Here is an 8720-nt window from a genome sequence, read left to right as displayed (position 1 = left end):
AAAACTATATAGTTATTCTCTGGGATTATATATCTGTAAAAAAGGGTACATGAAATAGATAGGGCCAAAGAACAAATAGAATCAAAGTAAAGAAGCTATGTATTTGCATCTATTTAAAGGGAAGCATCAGTGATTATATACTAGAACTAGTTCAGAAATATTATAATAAGTGAAATCTGTAGAATTAGCAAATAGAAAAAGTATTTTTATTCAGGAATCTTTTTCCTAACTTTTTTTGTTCACGTATTTCCCATTTATTTAATGCTATTGTGAACAGAACGTAAGCAGACGCAAACATGCAGTAATCCTCACCTAAACCTAAGATTAAGTACAGCAGAGGTCATTCAAAACATTACATATCTATCTTGTCTCTAAAAGAATGGTGAAGATATATGTACAAGTTGATATAAGATTTAATGTAAATATGCATAATGATAATGATTATTGGCACAGGCAATCTACAGTATGGACGGACATATTAGGACAGGACTTTCGTCTGACTGGAAAGTGTGGTATGAAAAATAGTTCTTTCTATTACTGTTATATGCAAATATATCTTCCCCCTACTAGGAGTCAGAAAGCTTGAGTAAAATCATAGGCTAGTTAGCCAGAAAACTTGTACATGTATTGTGAAATATCTAATAATGTGTATGAATGAAATGTGGTTTGTTTTGACGTGGTACTCCAGCCTTTCACTTGCTGTCCATATTCGTTTTACTATTCTGCAAGTAAATAGTTTTAGCGTCACGTATTGCGGACTTAATTCTTACCTGTCGACTCCAGCTTTACCTATAAATACCACAGGTGTATTTGCAAAAAGAAGGAATTAATAAATAATGATCAACCTTTGATTGCTTAATGTGTTCTGATTTTATGTTGTGTAATTATTCAAGAGTTAAGGATTACAAATTTAATTGTCCCCCACTTATAAAGTGGTAAGTATACGTATTTACAACGCTAAAATCAGTGGCTCGATTTCCCTCAGTGGAATCAGCAAATAGCCCGATGTGGCTTTGCTATAAGAAAACACACACACACATTTAGTTATAAAGAGGACAGGAAACTTCTAAATCAAGTTTACTATTAAATTAGCTAAAATTTTATTGAAAGTATTACATTTGGTTACTTGCACATATTTTAGTTGATGACATATAAAATGACTATAAATAATTAGATATTTTCTTTACTGAACAGAGTTCATTCAAGTGATTTTAAGATAGTACCACAAAGTAAGGAACGTATTTCCAGGCCGTCATGATAGACAGCCATGATTTATACAATAACTGTATCATCATGTTGATAATTAATCGATATATTTGTCGTCCATTGCTCTATAAAGGTGGCTACATATATGATCTAAGTGATGTGCATATTAACAATCAGTGCATTTCCTAGGCACTTGGTAATTCTTCAACACGAAATATAAACTATGGCTATATTCATGAACTATTTATTATATAGTTTTTCGGCAATTTATAATGAGGAATCTGAATTAATGGCGTTAATAGGGTTAAAACATTATAGAACTAATATAAGTTACTAAAACTGCAAAGTTTCATGCAATTCATATTATTGTTTGTCATTTATTATAGACCTTTGTTTAATTTGAGGTTGTAAGTAAATTTGCGGTGTTCTGTTGGCGCTCATTTGGTTAAAGTTGGTAAAAGGCTTTACAGTAAGACATAATTTCAAAGTATGTTTTATAAATAAATGTACCAGATGGTAAGTGCAAAGTCATTGTATGTATATCATATATATCATTATATTATGATGTGTTTTTCTGTTCAAATATATATTTTGTGGCAGAATAAAAAAGTTTAAAAGATCAGAAGAGAGGTTTCTGTGGGAGTAAGTTGCTTCGAGTTTATGAGTCTCATAAAGATGGCTATTTTTATGAGAACATTGCTATTTATATTCCGGAATACAGGCTTCGTACGACTAGCATAGGTGGTTCTGGTGAAGTTCTGCACAAAACTCGTAACAGCAAACAATAATTTATATAGCTGAAAGAAACACGTGTGTTAAATGAACATTGCTGGATGTTTTCCTTTAAGTTATAATGATGGTTTGGTTTGTTTTGAATTTCACGCAAAGCTACACGAGAGCTATCTGCGCTAACCGTCCCTATTTTTGTAGTATAAGACTAGAGGGAAGGCAGCTGGTCATCACCACCCATTGCCAACTCTTGGGCTACTATTTTACCAACGAATAGTGGGATTGACCGTAACATTATAACGTCCCAACTGGCTGAAAGGGCGAGCATGTTTGGTGTGACGGGGAACTGAACCCGCGACCCTTAGATTACGAGTCTAGTGCCTTAACCGCCTGGTCATGACGGGCCGAATTATAATAAAACAAAACTCTTAGTAAGAAATGGAATCACTTATAGTTGAAAATTATCTATATTTATTGATGTCATTTTAGTTTTAAGATTACAAAAAACAACTTAAGAGACGACACCTTGTGATATAAACAGTAGGTGATATAAATATTTTACTCTCTTTGCTTAGCCTCGTTGATATAAAAAATATTATATTAATATTCAGTGCAATTCCTAGGCATTAGGTAATTCATGAACACAAATTTTACAAAAGATCTTAACGAGGAAAATGATCATATAGGAGAAAACCATTGTCCGTATTATGATTCTCTGGACACAAAAAGCTAGTTTGCAATTGTAACAGTTGGTTATAGTTTGATTAAGTTTTAAATAATGGGAACGAAATATCTGTAACTCAATGCATAAAGTAACACCTAAAAACTGAACAGAATTTTTCATTGTTATTATTATTTCATTTTCCACTGACCTAAAAGTTGACGATTGTTGCAATAACCCTTCATTATACTTTGGTATGAAGCACCCTCTAATAACTAAATAATTATACTTTCTTACGAGTTAATTATAGTCTTTGAGCTAATGGTTATGTTGTTAAATGTTAAACAATGTTTCAGCTTTCTCTCTCACAAAATGAACTGTCATTTTACAGTAATCATGTGCATTGATCAAACAAAACTATGAACTTGGGACGTGTTGCATAATAGTAGTTGTGAAATGCTATCGAAAAACGAATATTGTCTTGTATATCAGTGATAATGGAGAGGATTCTCACATAAAGTGATTTTAGCTAGACGGTTTTGTGAGTTTAAATAATTGTGTTCAGGGAGGTGAAATGTAATCTGATACCATTTAGTTGGAAAAACAAGTATATTGAAGTCAGACTATAGAGGATATGGTAATCTTTTACATTACTTGACCTTGGCCATGGGCACCAATCGCCTATGGAAAACGTGTCTGGACAAATCACCTGGAAGCCTATCCCCATGAGTTTCATTGGATTAGGCTGCCAAGCCATATAAAAGTAATGTTTCTGGACCAAAAGTGTGGTTTATCCCAATATCAAACTTCGAGGCTGCCCTAGAAGCTTTCAGGTTGTTTCAGACTTTCTAGTTCATCTAGTTATTTTAGCTAATGAGTTCCTGAGATATACATACAAAAATATAGCAGTTTTTCTAAACATGGAAGACTTGCACTACATCAACTCCATGTCAGTATTAAGTGTTACATTCATTTCACAAATAATATTGCCAGAAGGAAATATAATATATAATACAGAAGTCGTTAAAGTTATATAAATAATGTTAATAGGATTAAAAACATTATGGATGTAATATGAGTTACTGAAACTGTAAAATTTATGTACTTCATATTATTGTTTGTCATTTTTTAAGCCTTCATATCTTTATGTTAATAAAGTATATATTGTTTGCTGTAGAATTAAACTTGGTATCATTTGCTTTACTTGAAAGTTTCCTCGAGTTCTATGACTTGTGTTCTCACTCGCAACTCCATACCTGGGTTTTTAAATAAATCTATTGTAATTGGTTTTTGTCGCCCTAAACGACGCTCTCTCGTTACAAGTAACATTCTTATTCTGAGAACTTTTGGTAGAAAAAAAAACACTCCAAGTTAGGTTACTTTTATCTACTGTTCTTAACAAACAAAAATAAAACACTGTCACTGGTTAAAACTATAAAGGATGTGTTATGAAGAGTGAAACAGCTTTCATTTAAATTTGGATTAAGCACATCATGATTCACACCCAAGAAATGTTGAAATATAACACATGAGGCGAAAACATTGGACAAAACACTGACCTATTGACTACACACTTATGTAAGATCTTTGTCTATTCTTAATAATATTAGTGCTTTCTTGTGGCCCAGTGACACACTGATGACTTGTAACGCTAAAAATCGGGGTTCAGTACCGTCTGGGAAAAGGACAGATAGTCTCCTCTATCTGTCATCTGTCATCTTAGCAACAAACACACATAGAATCCTGATATATATCAATGAACTACATACTATCAACATTTCCTAGGGTACCATATAACGCGATATTTTTAGGAATAAGTGTGTGAGTCTTGGCCCGGTACGGCCAGGAGGTTAAGTCACGCGACTCGTAATCCGAGGGTCGCGGGTTCGAATCCCCGTCACATCAAACATGCTCGCTCTTTCAGCCGTGGGGGCGTTATAACGTGACGGTCAATCACACTGCAGATAGCCTTCGTGTAGCTTTGCGCGAAATTCAAACCAAAGTTCTGTGAGTGTTATGTATATAAATAAATCAGAACGCAATAAAAAAATAAAATAAAATAACAGCTAAAACAGTACAAGTCTTTTAATTACCGCACGAAACTTTAAACACCTGTTTTTACAGAAAACGACTTACGCTTCCACATCATAAATTTTAATTAATATCACATATAAGATTCTTTTAGATTAGGAACTTGTATATTAACATAAAATGCCGTATATTTCGTGTATGAATTAAACATTTCTCATAATTCGCATATTTACAGAATATAACTTTATCATTTAACTCCGTTCGATCCTTTTGCTTGACCAGAATCTTGAGAAATAGAAAAGGTTTCCGATCATAAATGCTGGCGGTACTTCAGATCTAGTTTGATAATTGAAAGTTTCATTGTGACGTTTAGGCTCTGATTCAAACTTACTTTAATTGTCACTCCTTTGTCGTAGGGCCTGGCATGGCCAAGCGCGTTAAGCTTGCGACTTATAATCCGAGGGTCGCGGGTTCGCACCCGCGTCGCGCTAAACATGCTCGCCCTCCCAGCCGTGGGGGCGTATAATGTGACGGTCAATCCCACTATTCGTTGGTAAAAGAGTAGCCCAAGAGTTAGCGGTGGGTGGTGATGACTAACTGCCTTCTCTCTAGTCTTACACTGCTAAATTAGGGACGGCTAGCACAGATAGCCCTCGAGTAGCTTTGTGCGAAATTCCAAAACAAACATTTGTCGTAAAATTACTACGTAAACATGCTTGTGATATAGCTTCATTTATTTATCGTATGTTACATTTAATCATAGTGAATCATTGTACATCTAAATGTACAGTAGTTCTAATTATAATTAGCTGTAGATAAGAAATTAGTTCTGCATATTTAATTTTTTTTTAAATCACATGGGAGAGGAGCTTATTTCGTGACATTCTGTATGTTGGAAAGTGCTCTATTCTAGTTGGACCTAAACTTTACTCCAATTCAATCAAATTAATAAAAAAAAATTAAAATAGTGTGCCTGCACGATCACCCAACGTAACTAGAAATGTTCCCAAACTAATAAACACTTAATCAAGTTCCAAGTTTGACTGTGTGGGTATTTTGGTATTGATGTTGTTAAATACCCAGGAGGGTCAGGTACATTTGACCTCTTCCTCCCTCCCGAACGATTATAGCGTCTGTCTTTAGGGTTTTTTTGTTTTTTTTGTTGTTTTTTTTAAAGCTTTGGGCCAGAGTAAAAGTATAACATCATACTCAGGTCCATTTCAGGGCTCAGTCCATGCATGGACGAACAAGAAGTTTTTTTTGGTTTTTTTTTTCTTCATTTAATTTTTTTTCCATATATATTTTTTGTATTTTTATATATATGTATTTTTTTGTATTTTTCTCCTTTTTTCTCGATTGAGAGAATGCTACTACTACTTGTAGTAACACACACACACACAGAAAAGAAAGTAATAATAATTATTATTATTCAATACTTGAATAATAATTCAAAAAGAGAAAAAAATAAAAAATAAAAATAATGATTAAAAAAAGAAAATAATAATTATAATAATAAAAAAGAAACAAGGACTAAGTGTCTAGTGCATAGTGGCCAGCTTGTGTTACATTTCTTAAATATATGTTAAAAGGGGAGAGGTATTTAGGACTATTTACATCATGTACGTGATATCTGTCGAGATCACACATTAAGTCATTTTTATGCCAATTCTTATTGAAATATTTTAGAGAATTATGCAAGAGTCTTTCAGCTATTGTATCTATGTTTGCATACTTGTGCATGAATGTGGTTGAGGTGCTACGTGGTACTTTATATGCTGAAGTTAGTACAGAATTTTGTATACGTTGAAGTTTCTGTACATGTGTGGGTGCTATGTTAATCCAGGCAGGTGATGCATATTCTATTGTTGGTCTAATGTACGTTTTGTAGATTTTAAGTATGTTGTCTGGTGATGTTCCTCACTTAATCAATAACCTAAGCAGAAAATTTGTTCAAACATTACAATAAGAAATGTCGTCCGAAATCCATTAGCAGCAAACTTATTTTAATTTTTCTTTATTTTTGCTATTTCTCGTAAAAAATAAATATAAAATACGAATGTGGAGTGAATTTTTATAAAATATGATAAAATTTCACTTTCATAGCGATCCAGTTCAGACGATAAGATCAAGGTTTTAAACCATTTAAATAAGGCCTAATTTGGTATGGTTGACAGAACTTTCCTGAGTATTACAACTTTTCTTTGAAGCTCTTAAGGCTACTGGTAAATGAACTTTTAAAAGCAAATGTGCATAGGTTTTATATTTCTAAATGAAATGCCCATAGTGACACAGCGGTATATCTGCGGACTCACACCGCTAGAAACCGGGTTTCGATACCCGTGGTGGGCAGAGCACAGATGGTTTGTTGTGTAGTTTTGTACTTAATTCCAAACAAACAACAGCTGAATGAGATTCTTTATTACAGTTTTAACACAAGACAGTGTCCTCAATGTACAAAAGTGTTGTAATCTTTAACTACATTAACTTTGATAACTTTGTTTGATTGTTCTATTCAATCTATTGTAATTTTCTTTAATTTTTTATTTCTATTCTAAATGAAATGTGTCTTCTGTTTCTAGAACCTAAACATCTGTTACTTCCACTTACATGTAAACTTTTACACAATCAGTAGCTTTAGCAGCAGGTCAGACAGTAATCCAAGTTTTCCAGACTGTTATATTATCTGATAACTTCTATTTTAAACCTCATTTTATTGGCTGCCGATTTTTCCTTCTCATGAATAAGGCTCTGTTATAGGCTTGAATATCAAGCTTCAACCAATTGACGAAGGTCTAACGAAGATCTTAAAGCATATTTATTATTGCAAGATGAAATAACTTGTATGTAATTATAAAAAGGGATAATTAATAAATTGTCACAAGGAAAAGTGTACTGATTTCAAATAATGTAACTATTGATATTTCCCTATTGTGAACTGATAAATTCAAAAATTAGAATTTTATTTTGTCTTAAGCATTTTGCTATCTATTGGCTGTCAGTAACAAAATGAGGATTAGAATGTTTGATATACTTTCTAACGTAATATTTATACTGTGTTACAATAAAACACAAATACAAGAGTTGGAGATGAGTGATGTTCACTTGATGTGTTCTCTCTAGTCTATCACACAATTAAACAGGAGCCATACACCATGTACTGGGGAGGAGAGGTCAAATTAACTTGACCTTTCCAGACCCAAAGTCCGATGCCGACAACAACAACTGCTTTATTTCACGTTGTCTCCCGGTAGGTCAGCGGTAAGTCTACTGACCTATAACTCTAAAATCCGGGAATCCATTCCGTGCAATGAACGAAACGCACATGAGCCCATTATGTTGCTATGCGCTAAAACAAACACATCGTTTAGGTTAGTTTATATAAAGGAATTAAATAAATATACATGTTTTTATATGTGTAATAAATCTTTATTTTATTTTTACAGTAGACAGATGTATTTTAAATAAAGTACTAACTAATATATAAACGGAATTTATATTGCAAGATTCACTAAGAACTTAAACAAGCCACGTGATGTTTCAACAGCTTATCCACAGTTATACAGGATTTTCAGGTAGATCAGCTACTAAAGATGAGAAACCACGTGATGTTTCTCTATAGCTGTTTCAATTTGAAGATGGCGAACGAATTAGCACAAAGAAAGGAAAAGGTGAATCTCATGTGTTGCCTTCCCATTTATTTTGTCTGTACACCGGTCTCATACAGAAGCGGACCAAAAGACTTTAGTCAAATAATTACTCAAGTTGGAAGCCATGGAAGCAATCACTACACAGTGAAAGATACGTAATCTTTAACTGTTATGCGGTGATATTAACCTCCCGTTAACAATTATCCACAAGCGGAAGATAAGTGTAGACGTTTCCAGAAAACCCTCGAAATACGTACTTGAACATCATATAAGAACAAATAGATAAAAAATTAAAATTTTAGAAACGTGTAACAAATGTGTTGTTAACATAGTGTTAAGATTCTTATAATAAACTTATTAAAATTCATATGTACAAATGCGCTCACAAAAATCCTCTCTAAGTTTCAAATTAAAAGTAGTTATTTGTTTTCTCCAACAGGCCAGCA

This window comes from Tachypleus tridentatus, chromosome 13, assembly GCF_004210375.1.
Source record: "Tachypleus tridentatus isolate NWPU-2018 chromosome 13, ASM421037v1, whole genome shotgun sequence".
NCBI classification, from domain to species: domain Eukaryota; kingdom Metazoa; phylum Arthropoda; class Merostomata; order Xiphosura; family Limulidae; genus Tachypleus; species Tachypleus tridentatus.
The sequence above is the reverse complement of the archived record's forward strand: the minus strand, read 5'-3'. Positions refer to the sequence as shown.